Consider the following 12,878-nt stretch of genomic DNA (forward strand, 5'->3'; position numbering starts at 1 on the left):
CTATAATTTGGTTTTCAGATGCAGTTGTCTCTTTTCCCTTTCTGACACTGCCCTTGATATGTCTGCAGTACTTGCGAGCCGGCTTCTACAATGAGGCGGCCATTCTTAACCTATGCAGACAAAGGGAGTGGTTCCCCTAGCAACAGGAACCATGTGGAGGTTCTCAGAAAGCTCTCGTTCTCCCCACTCCCATTTTCTTTCGACTTAGTGCCTTTTGCACAGCATCTCTTGAACAGAGAAACTCGAAAACTGGACTTGAAACTGCTGCTGGCCCTTTAAAAAAAAAAAAAACCCAAACTAACTCAACCCAACAGACAGCATCAGCTTGAGAAGGCAAAAGAAAACTAAGATGCCAGTTGGTAAGTAAGCTAAGGAGTGCAACTCAGGTTTCTTGGAGAAAGGGAAAAGTTTGTGCCACTATATTACTGGATCCTCCACTCCTTTTTAGATAGCGGGGGATTTGTCATTGAGTAATGTAATATTACTATGGTCATGATGATGCTGTACCCCTGCCACGGAGTTTGTTGTACCGATGCACAGAAGTGGCGACTGCAAGACTCAGCTGAATATCTGGCTCATACTAACTGGTCTCTAGCAAGTAAAAATCTTTTTTTATGTGGTTTCAGTTTTGCCACCTGTAAAATGGGAACTATATGTCACAAGTTTGTTGCTGATTACTGTATATTTAAAGGGTCGAGAACTAAGTATTATTTTGTAGCATTTATATTCATTCAGGCTGCAGTCCTGTGCACACTTAACCTTCTGGGAGTAAGCATCATTGAACACAGTAAAAATGCATAGGGGCTGTACTGTCCATTTAGCTTCTGACTTCCAAGACCACTTGTAGAGTGCAAAATTTGAATTGTGTACATGTTATTATAGTTCAAACTAATTTATTTTAAAAACAGCAACACGGGTTTACTTTCCTTAAATTGCATAGTATTACTCCTGGTACGTATTATTCTGAAAGATAACTCTTAAGTTAATATCTGTATATTATGCATCTATTATACAAAAATGAACTTGTGTAAATCCAGAGAGCAATCCACTGGGGGGGGGAGGTATTATGCATTCATGTTCCTTTATGATTTTGTTAGGATATATCATGTAAACTTATTTTCAATTTCTTATGAAATTAGTGTGTCTATTAGTACGTTAGCATTATGTGCTCTTACTGTAGTTCACTGTCATTGGATTTCTTGTCCTCTCTGATGCATTTAGGGATGGAAAGATCTGTCAGTTTCAGTTCTCTCAGTTTCTCATTTTTCCAGTCTTAAATTCAGTTCTCCACATGTCTGCAGCAATTTGTGATTTTTTTTAAAAAAAATCCTCATGAAAATTCTTCAACATTTTAGTGTGAATTTCTCCTATAAACCCATTTCTATACCAGTTTTGACTTATGTAAACATTTTTGCAAGCCATTTCTCATAATAGAATGCATTCTATATGTTATTTTCAATCGCATATATTTATGCACACTTTCCGATAACATATCCATTTGTGTGAACATTGGCTGGCAAACTGCACTGCCAAATTCAAATATGTGGACATTTTGAAGGATGGCTTTGTTTCAGTTCTCATATTGTTTCGAAAACTACAAATTTGGTAGGTTTGGCTTGAAATGCAAAATGAATTTAATTTCTCGCTCATCCCTGGTTGCGTTAGAACGAGAGAGTCCGAGGTAGTACAACAGACATCTGGCTCCTTAAATGGAATGTAGAGTGCCAAACTGATTCACAAGAAAAAAGAAAATCCACGGGATGGTTAGAAGGTTGTAGCAGATAGGAAATATATCTTCTATGCTACCTGTCAGCAGAAAGTCAGGTTTGAGGAAACAGCTTGGGATTCATAATGAGAACAATTCAGCTGCCCTGTGTCAAAAATGTGTCTTAATGTGGGGATGAGGAACACCAACTGAAGACAAATGGATTTGGAGAGAGTTGCTGATTTGATTACCTGTTTTTTCAAGGTCCAGCCCTGATGTTAGGAAGGAGGCTACGTTTGGAATGTGGGAAGGACCTGTTTGGGGGCATATCATTAATGGCTAGTCATGATCTGGTTTTGATCCCCACTTTTTGTTCCTCCACACATTCTCTCTGCAATTCCTCCCCACTTCCCTCCTAAGCAGCCATTGCTTATCTCACACCTTCATAGTTTCCTTGGTAGTTCTCCTGTTTGGGGATAGGGAGCTGAACTCCTTTCCACAGCTAATCCCAGGCAATGACTCTCCATTAGTAGTTGGGTGATATTATTCTTTTTAATTTTTTTATATTTTTTAATTTGATTTATATCCTGCCCTTCTTCCCAGTAGGAGCCCAGGGCGGCAAAAACCAACAACCCCCCCCCACTAAAAACACTTTAAAACATCATAAAACAGACTTAAACCAAACATCTTTAAAAACATTTTTAAAAAGCTTTAAAAACATGTTTTTTTTAAAAAAAAAGTTAAAAAACATCTTTAAAAAAAGGTTTAAAAACATATTTTAAAAAGGTTTAAAAATGTATTAAAGAGCAATTCCAACACAGATGCAGAGTGGGATAAGGTCTCACCTTAAAAGGCTTGTTGAAAGAGGAAGGTCTTCAGCAGGCGCCAAAAAGATAACAGAGATGGCGCCTGCCTAATATTTAAGGGGAGGGAATTCCACAGGGCAGGTGCCGCCACACTACAGGTCTGTTTCTTATGTTGTGTGGAACGGACCTCCTGATAGGATAGTATCTGCAGGAGGCCCTCACCTGCAGAGCACAGTGATCAACTGGTTATATAGGGGGTAAGACAATCTTTCAGGTATCCTGGTCCCAAGCTGTATAGGGCTTTGTACACCAAAACTAAGAACCCTGAACTTGGCCCAGTAGCAAATGGGCAGCCACTGCAATTCTTTCAGCAGCGTGGTGACATGTTGGCAATACCCTGCCCCAGTGAGCAGTCTCACCGCTGCAGTTTGCACCAGCTGCAGCTTCTGGACCAACCTCAAAGGGCACATAGAGAGCATTACAGTAATCCAGCCTGAAGGTTACCAGTGCATGGACAGCAGTGGTCAGGCTATCCCAGTCCAGAAACAGCCACAACTATCTTACCAGCTGAAGCTGGTAAAAGGTACTCCTAGCCACTGAGGTCACCTGGGCCCCTAGCAACAACGATGGATCCAGGAGCACCTCCAGACTATGAACCTGCTCTTTCAGAGGGAGTACAAGCCCATACAAAGCAGGCAACTGACCAATTATCCGAACTCGGGAACCACCAATCCACAGTGTCTCCGTCTTGCTAGGATTCAGACTCAGTTTATTGGCTGTCATCCAGCCCACCACCAAATCCAGGCAGCAGTCCAGGGCTTTCATGGCCTCTCCCCATTCAGATGTTACAGAGAAACAGAGCTGGGCATCATCAGCGTACTGCTGACACATTGCCCCAGATCTCCTGATGATCGCTCCCAATGGCTTCATATAGATGTTAAACAGCATTGGGGACAAGACCCTGCGACACACCACAGCACAACTGCCAGGGGGCCAAAAGACAGTCACCCAAAGCTATTATCTGAAAACGACCCTGGAGATAGGATTGGAACCACTGTAAAACAGTGCCTCCGATATCCATCTCACCAAGTCAGCACGGAAGGATACCATGGTCAATGGTATCAAAAGCAGCTGAGAGATCAAGTAAGAAAAGCAGGGTCACACTCCCCCTGACCTTCTCCTGATAACGTTCATCCATTAAGGTAACCAAGGGCGATTCAGTCCCACAACCAGACCTGAACCCAGACTGGAATGGGTCAAGAGAATCTGTTTCATCCAAGAGTACCTGCAATTGCTGCGCCACAGCCCTCTCAATCACCTTCCCTATGAAGGGGGTATTTGTGACTCGGTGGTAATTGTCACAAGCCAATGGGTCTGTGGTGGCAGTCTCTTTCAGGGTGGCTGGAATCACTCCCTCCCGCAATGATGCATTGACCACATCCTGGATCCACTCGGTCAACCCCCCTCGGCAAGCTTTAATAAGCCAAGAAGGGCTGCTGCTGGGAGGACGGGCAGGATATATATCAAATAGTAAATAAATAAATAAATAAAGGCAAGGGGTGAGAGGACACATTGCTGGCCACATCATTGCAGGCACCTTATCTACATCATCAGGCCACATCAACTGAAACCATTCCCAAGAAGTTGCAGCAGATGTTGCACTGGACACCTCATTGGGGACTACAGTAGATGTGATGGGGCATCAAGATTGCTTTGGAGGCGAGCAACTTTACCCTGAAAGTGCCTTGCAAACAATTCACAGTGGGCCTCCAAAGGGTCTAAAACTCCATTTCCTGGAGTTGATGTCAACAGACCCCTGACAATATGGAAAAGCTCCATTGGATGGCTACTTGAGGATGTGATGGTGGTAGAGAAGTGGGCCTTCTTCGCCGCCCTCGCCGCCACACAGTAGTCACGGTTATGATGTTTTACTCATGCCCGATCAGCCTCGCAGCACGTCTTTCGCCACTTGCGCTCTAGCTGTCATCCAGCCTGTTTCATTGCCCTTAGCTCACTGATGTACCAAGGTGAAAACCGGGCTCCACAATGCCAGAGAGGGTGCTCAGGGGCAACCGTGTCAAGAGCCTGATGCATCTCGCTGTTCCACAGCGTGACAAGGGTTTTAGCAAGGTCACCTGCTCTATCTCCTGGGAACTCCCCCAGAACATTCAGGAATCCAGTGGATTCCATTAGTCGCTGGGGCTGGACCATCTTAATCTGTTCACCACTCCTGCAGGTGAGGATCAGAGCCATAAGTCTAAACTACACCAGGAAGTGATCTGAGCATGACAATGGGGTGACATCCACCCCCACTATCTCCAGACCACCCCTTCCTCCACCTGGAGCAAAAACCAAGTCGAGGGTGTGCCCTGCCCTATGCATCAGGCCGGTGACAACTTGAGACAGCCCAATGGTTGTTATGGAGGCCATGAAGTCCCAAGCCAGAACACTAGAGGCAGCCTTAGCATGGACATTGAAATCACCCAGGACTATCGTTCTGGGCTCCTCCAATACCCAGAGCTTGGAAAAGTTACTTTTTTGAACTACAACTCCCATCAGCCCCAGCCAGCATGGCCACTGGAATGGGCTGATGGGAGCTGTAGTTCAAAAAAGTAACTTTTCCAAGCTCTGCCAATACCACAGCCAAGATGGCCTCCACCAGCTCAGTCAGATAAGCTGATGGGCAGCAGCGTGGACAGTACACCAGCAGCAACCCTAGTTTACTGTCTCCTTGGCCCAACACCAGGTGCAGGCCCTCACAGCCAGCTCCAAGACAGAGTGGTTTCCTGACAGAGATGGAAATTCTGTAGACCACAGCAACTCCTCTTTCCCCCCCCATCCCTGTAGCCTGGGCTGGTGTTGCACTGAGTATCCATGTGGGCAAAGGGTCAGATCAACTCCTCTCAGCATAGCCACCCAGGTCTCGGTAATGCACACCAAATTGGCACTTTCATCCACAATCAAATCATGGGTGTGTGGTCTTATTGTGTACCAATCTGGCATTAAACGACACACAAGCCAGATGAGCAACGAGGAACCCATCCACGAGATGAGTGGGAGCGAGGAATTTCTTTTCCCGCACCTAACATCTAGAGTGGGCTTGCTAGGATTATGTGCCTCTGTGTATGAGTGTATATAGGAAATGGGCTTAATGCTGCTGAGATCCCAATGAGTAGCAACTTTGGTTAACAAGCTGAACTTCTAACAAAGGATCCAGTTGCACCAACTAAGAAATATATTGTAGCATGAGCTGCCGTAGGAAAGAGTTAATTCATCAGACTCATGAAGTGGACAGTGGGTAATTAAAGTGTACATGGGTTGGAGAAAAAGATGGTTAGGCAAGCAAGATGAAAAGGTAAATTAACATACCCCGAAAGCAGAGAGATCCTTCATGAATCAGTCAAGCTGAACTGAGCAGGAGACTCAGTTGCAAGGCTTCAACAGGTTCACAGATGTTGATAGCTCACATATACATAACCAATGAAACCATTTGCTGATCTGAGATGTGCGCTCCTGGATGCTTTGCTGTGTCACACTGTGATGCTGGGACTACTCTTGGGGTGGGGGGCAGGATGGGAACACACTTGTCTTTTTCAGTCTTGGTGAGAGTTCCTGATTCAGCTGGGAAGTCAAGCTCCTCAAGATTTAAAACTCTGTAGCAATACCTGGCTATATCCACTACAACAAAAGTCTCATTGTAGGTACTACTGTTGAAGTAGCAACACCTTGACAAGAACAGGAGTGAGTAGTGATGACCCTGCTCACCTCTTAAGAAAACAAGAATCCCTTCAGGATGCTCATCAGGTAACACATAAGTCAAACTACTTTGAGAAAATGCTGCTAGGCTATCTGAAAGGAAGCCGGGCACCAGCAAGGCCAGTCTAGGAGTAACACCGCTGGCTTAATAGCTTATAAGATAAATTTTATGAAACCAGGAACTAGTATCAGGCCTGCATGCTCCCTCCTCCTGTATTGGTTTCAGTGCTTTAATTCTGTGTGAATGTATCCTGTTGAATCTATCAAAATATAGCAATTCTGGTGTCTTTAAACTACAGCTCCCCATTACATCCAAAATGGTTTAAATAAAACCAGGAGGATTTGTATGATTATTAACCCACAGTTCCCCTGTTACATCCAAAATGCCAATTTACTAAACCAGAACTTAAACCAAGATCAGATTGTGGTTTAAGATCCTAATTAATGGACTGGCATTAAACCACAGTTCCCTGTATTGGACATGTTGGGGAATGGTGGTTTGAACAGGGCTATCAATGGCTACTAGCCATGATGGCTGTGCTCTGCCACCCTAGTCAGAGGCAGCATGCTTCTGAAAACCAGTTGCCGGAAGCCTCAGGAGGGGAGAGTGTTCTTGCACTCGGGTCCTGCTTGCGGGCTTCCCCCAGGCACCTGGTTGGCCACTGTGAGAACAGGATGCTGGACTAGATGGGCCACTGGCCTGATCCAGCAGGCTCTTCTTATGTTCTTATGTTCTTAAAGCTTGGGTGGGAGTACCTGTGGCCCTCCAGGTATTGGATGTCCAGCTCCCATCAGCCCCAGCCAGCATTACCAAGAGTCAGGGATGATGAGAGCTGTAGCCCATCAACCTCTGGAGGGCCAAGAGTCCAATACTGAAAGGCTGAACCTGTCATGTGAGGGGAGGAGAAAGTGGAAAATGTGCCAGCCCAATACAAATTATACTGAAACCACATCTTTACAAGAACATCAGTTGTAACCCTGGCAAAGCTTCTACAAGAATCCCTTAATAGTTAATCAACTATGATTTTTTAAGCCAGGCATGGTACATCTAAACTGGTCCATCTCCCTTTGGAAGCTGTCCCCCCCACCCATCCAGCTTCCCTCTTGTTTTGTGTCAAGCCAAATTAAAAGCATCTTGAAGGAAGATGGCCCTTTTGAGTAACTGCATCATGCCTGTATGTTCAGTCTTCCCTAGACAGATATCTGGCATTCACAGGCATTATTGAACTATTTCTTCCTATTTATTTTTTTAAAAATATGTGAACTGGAAAACCATTTTATTTTAGTTGATGTTTTGAAGTTCTTATCCCCAGCTCCCCCTCCCCGCCCTAGCATCAGTAGAAACAAATTGTCATTGACTGACAGAAACTGCTTACAGAAATTTCTGTAGGTGGCTGGAAGCCAAGGAATGGGAGAATTTGGAGTCTTAGATAGAAAGATAATGGTTTACAGGTCTGTTTTCTGGCTTTTATCACTCGTGCATGGTAGGATTGTCATTGTTGAGAGGACTTAAAGATGAAATGATTAACCGTATAGGCTGAATTTATCTTCCAAGAATAAATATGGCTGTCCCAGAAGGGTTGACACCGCAAAGCATAATTATTAGGAAAATGCACATAGCTACAGGAAGACCCAGTCAAACTTTTCAGGCCTCGCCAAAGGCGATCAGAAAGCAGCAGCATTCTGCTTTGTTGCTGGAAGTTGATGCTGCTAAGTCAGGTAACAGTTGTCTGAGAAAATGGGATGAGTTAACTCTCTGTGTACTGTAGAGGTGGTTGCTGAGGAGTGAATTAAGCTTGTCTTGCTGGAAATTCAAGTGGTGAATTCTGCCTACATTTGCAAGATGGGAGAAGAGCTGCAACAGAGCTGGGCAGGGAAGAGAGGATGGAGATTTAAAGGAGGCATCTTATCCAGAGCTTGGAAAAGTTACTTTTTTGAACTACAACTCCCATCAGCCCCAGCCAGCATGGCGACTGGATTGGGCTGATGGGAGTTGTAGTTCAAAAAAGTAACTTTTCCAAGCTCTGACTTATCCAATAGGAGTTTTAAGGTTTTACTATTGGCCTTATAGGGCCTTAAACAGCTGAGGACCAGATTACCTTAAACAATCCCTTCCTCTGTATAGACTGGCTGAGTTTCTGTGATCTGGGGAGGAGGTCCTGTTAAATGTACCATGGCCTACAGATGTCCATCTCACAGTGGTGTGGAGAAGGGTTTTCTCCCTGCCAGTGCCTACTCTGTGGAATTTTCTCTCCTTGGAGATCAGCTATGCATCCCCTGTATCTTTTTGTCTGGACATTTCCTGACCATTAATACCAGTTGACTACTGTAATTGATAGTGATTTTTTTTGTTTTTTGGTTCTCTATCAATACATTTGTTGTTGTTACATTTTTCTATTGTTTTACTGCCTTGTGAACCAGCTTGGTATTTCTTTTGGAATTCCTGGCTTATTGTGATGTACGAATGCAGCCACGACTCAGGCATGAACTGTTCCTGTAGAAAAGCATTGTATTTTGAGGCAGATGTGAAGGGATTTCTCTGTGGCATTACTTCTCTGATGGCTTATTCACACCTGAGTGATCAAGGAATGGGGGCAGAACATACATACGAGAAGCTTCCCTAACAAAGTTAGAAGAGGAAAAACAGAGCAAACCATTCCCCCTGCAGGCAATCTTCTGTCCTTCCTTTATTTATTAGCACTTTTGTACAGTTAATCACCCTAGGAATGTGAGTGCCTAGTGCCATAGTGCCATTAAAGGTGAATTTTCTTCTGTTGGTCTAGAGACAGCATAGTCTGAAATGATTCACCTTCATTTCCCCAGAGCCTTATGGAGGAGGCTCAGCACTTTACATGGGGCAATGGACATTTGGCTGGAAAACTGAGCTTTTTTTTTTTAAGAAGTAACTAGCTCATTTTTTTCTGAGCCCAATTCCAAAATCTGGACCTAATTATGTCTCCAGTGTTGTCATCAGAAGAGCAACTGTATTGGAAACTTATACCTGAGGGAGGAAGAGGTGTCCTGGCCTGGTTTTAATCTGGGCTGGAAAAGGTCTCTGGCCCAGAAAAGATGAAGACATTCATTTCATAATTCTGCCAGATCTTACAGATTGGCTGACTTCTGTTATTATCATAATTGCAAACTTTGGTGATATTGCTATCTTTTAAATTTGGCAGCTATTCCTATGAGTAGTTTACTTTCCAACCCTATGCAGAACTATGTTAGCAATAAGTAAGTAATCTCAGGTTCAGTTTTAGTTGTTTTTGTTTTGCTTTTCCTTTTGTTTTTAAGGAAATCTGCATGTTAAAACCTGTGAAGTCGTCAATATGATGAAAAGCACTTGGAACTGCCACAAGTCCAAAGCACAGCTTTCACATCATACAGTTGAAGCTATTGGATAGTCAATAAATGTCATGCATTTTGGAACACAGTTATTTGCTTGCCTAGCTCAAATGTCAGCATACATAACTCTTTTTTAAAAAAGTAAAAGTTTGCTTTCTCCAGAATGGTACATCTGAATTTATTATCCTTTACTGATGAAAATAAATAAAGATGTTACATTAATTTAATTTAAATCCAGTGTGAGCAATTTGTTCACCACTGAGAAGCGTTTCAAGTGGAATTTTTTCTGAATAGTTAAAATACATTATATGCAACCTTATCTATGCATTAATGGGCACTTGAAATGTGATTTTCCTGTCGTCCTCTTAAAATGAAAGTTATGTATCAAAGAGACATTGAAAGGAGAGAAGCCAGTCCATCAGTTTTAACTCACTGCCCCTTTGCAATTTGAAAACTACTCTTGCATTTTTCATGAGTTCTGGTTTCTCACAGTGATGGGCAACTTGTTCTCCCCACCTCCTTCTCTGGCACATCCACAGCACACATTTAAAGCACGTTGCTTCCTTACAGCTTACAGAGCTGCAATTCTCAGCACTCTTTAGAAACCAAAATTCCCAGGATTCTTTGGGAGAAGCTTGGTGCTTTAAATATATGTTGTGGATTTTAGTGCCTTCATAGCAACTCCCTGCTCTTCTCTGTGTTGATGTTTTGAGAGAGAACTGCCTGTTTCCCTCTGCCCCCAGCTCTCTGCATGAGTGCTGATAGAAAGCACTTGTTTCTGCAGTTTAACCTTAGCTATGTAACACATTGCAGTAAAAAATGGGACCTGTGAGTTAAGCCGAGTATGGAAGAACAGCGCGCTTCATGAGAAGGAGCTGACGGACTGGGAAAATGCAGCTCTCGTTTGGTCACTCTGGAAATCTTGTTGGTGTCTCAGAAGAGATGCTAAATTTAGATGTATGCATATAATTTTTAGTTAGTTGAAATATGGCAAACTGTTGTTTTTAAATGGATAAATTTATAGCTTGACTCTAAGGTTGGCTATGTTGTTGCAGAAATATTTAGCGGGTACCATACCAATGATTGCACTGGTGAAATGCCAACGTAGCTTGATGTTGTGATAACACAGTAGGGGGAGTAACACGGGTATTGCAGCTAGATACACAAATGCAAATCTGCACCACGCAGCATCTAATGAGTAACAGTGGATGGGCGAATCGGTCCATTTCAGTTTCTCTGTTTCTCATTTCCAGTCTTATGTTTAGTTCTCCACATTTCTTTACCAGTTTGCAATTATTTTGAAAGTCCTCATGAAAATTTATCAGCATTTTAGTGCATATTTCTCCTAATATACACATTTGTATGTGCATTTTGCCTATGATACATATTTTTACAAAGAAATTTCCCCAAATATAATGCATTATTGTATGCTATTTTCACTAATGTTTGAATTCTGTGCACACTTTAGTGTATACATTTTGGTACACATACTTGACTGGAGAACTGTGTTGCAAAATTTGGAGGAATAGCGAAGGAAGCCTTTCGGTGCTTCGGCTTGTGTATGGTTTCAGAAAGTGTAAATTAGGTAAATTTGCGTTAAAATGCACACAGAATTGAATTTCTTCCCCATCCCTAATTAGTAGTCCCTAGGCAGCATTGAGCCTGTAATAAAATCTTGCCTTGGCCTCAGGGCCAGCCCCAGGCATGGTGGGGCCCTTGGGCACCAGCCTGCCCTGGGCTCTGGCACCTGCACACAAGCACTCACGCCCCACCTACCTACCAGGCAGGCGGAGGTGCAGGAGGTTGGGCGGGCAAGGGGGGTGGGGGGAGGGCGAGCGAGTGGTGGGAGAGGGCAAGCGAGTGAGCAGGTGGGGGGCAAGTGGGCAGGTGTCCCGTCCAGAGCCGGAACTACGAGGCTGAGACACGGGTGCAATTAAATCTCATTTTATTAAAGCAATGGATACATCAAAGGCATTGCGCTTCACAGAAAAACCTGCACTAACTCACTAAAATCCCTAACTACGCTCTAGACATGCTCTGCGTCGTATGAAGGAAGGTGACACAGCAACTCCCCACTGTAAGCGGCATGCTTAAGTAGGGAACGTTTTCGATCGTAATCTCTGACTCCTTCACAAGTCCTGTCTCTGCCGTGTCCGTTTCTCACAGTAGCGGGAGTGAGGTGACGGGGGACATGTCTCTAATGGCTCATTGGAAGACACCTGCTCCTGAGTAACGGACTCGAGGTCAGGGGGCTGCGTCACGTGGGTGGCATCCCGGGAACTGCTTGGTAAGAGAGGAGTTGGCACTTTTGCTGGAGCTTCCCTCAACAGGTCCTCAGCAGCAACTGGGGGCGGCACGCTCTCCTCCTCAGAGATTGCGCCATCCGTGGGAACTGGCTGGAATCCAGGCTTGCTTCCCCCACAAGGTCTTACTCAGACTCAACAACTCCCAAGTCTTCTGTGTCTCCTGGTAGTGGAGGCGCCTGAAACTCATGCCTCCCCCATTCCTGTCCCTTCTGGGAGAGCTGAGGCTCAACAGCAGGGGGGAGTGGGTGAGTGGGTGGAAGGCGAGCGAGGGAGTGGGCGGGCGAGGGAGCGGGATGGCACGTGGGGGGTGGGATGGTGGGTGAGTGAGTGAACAGGGGGTGGGGAAGGGCAAGTGAGCAGGCAGGGGGAGGGCAAATGGGTGGGGGGAGGGGGAGGGGGAGCAAGGGAGAGGGTGGGGCAGAGCACGAGTGGGCGGGCTCAGGGGAGAGCAAGTGAGTAAGCATGAGCAGGCCAGCGAGCAGGCAGGCAGCTCCCTCCCTGCGATCCAAGGGAGGGGAGTGCTACTCTACCATTGTAACAAGGGGCCCTTCAGAGGCCCCTGTGGGCCACAGGGCCGTCAGCCAGGGCCCCATCTGGCCGCCCTTTGGAGCCGGCCCTGCTTGGCCTTGCTAGAGAAGGGTGTTCCCCAGGGACATATATGCATGAGCTACCAGACTCACAAAGAAACTAATGCAATGGTGGATGAACTAGCCAAGATCACTTCTATGAGCCTATTTCCCCCCCCCTCTAATCTGAAGAATGAGACAAGGGGCAGTGGAACTAGCCAAAAGGACTGCATTTCCAGCCAAAGACAGCATTCCCTTTTGGGCAACCTTGCAAGGACTGCACACCAGTGGAGGGCAGGTCCAGAGGCAAAATGTGGGTGGAACACAGTAGGCTACATTCCAGCTATGCAAATGTCAGAGATTCTACACATGTATGCACATGCACGCATACACACAT

The 12,878-nt window shown here is 45.0% G+C and overlaps 1 protein-coding gene across 1 annotated transcript in view; it reads left to right on the forward strand.

Moving 5' to 3' along the window:
• The first annotated feature begins 294 nt into the window (after nt 1-294).
• Nucleotides 295-12,878, forward strand: part of ANKFN1 (ankyrin repeat and fibronectin type III domain containing 1) — a 275,663-nt gene continuing 263,079 nt past the window's right edge. Inside the window, exon 1 of the mRNA XM_061615322.1 lies at nt 295-359. The gene's annotated coding sequence lies outside the window, so the exon portion shown is untranslated. The remainder of the gene's footprint in view (nt 360-12,878) is intronic.

This window comes from Rhineura floridana, chromosome 3, assembly GCF_030035675.1.
Source record: "Rhineura floridana isolate rRhiFlo1 chromosome 3, rRhiFlo1.hap2, whole genome shotgun sequence".
Classification (NCBI taxonomy): domain Eukaryota; kingdom Metazoa; phylum Chordata; class Lepidosauria; order Squamata; family Rhineuridae; genus Rhineura; species Rhineura floridana.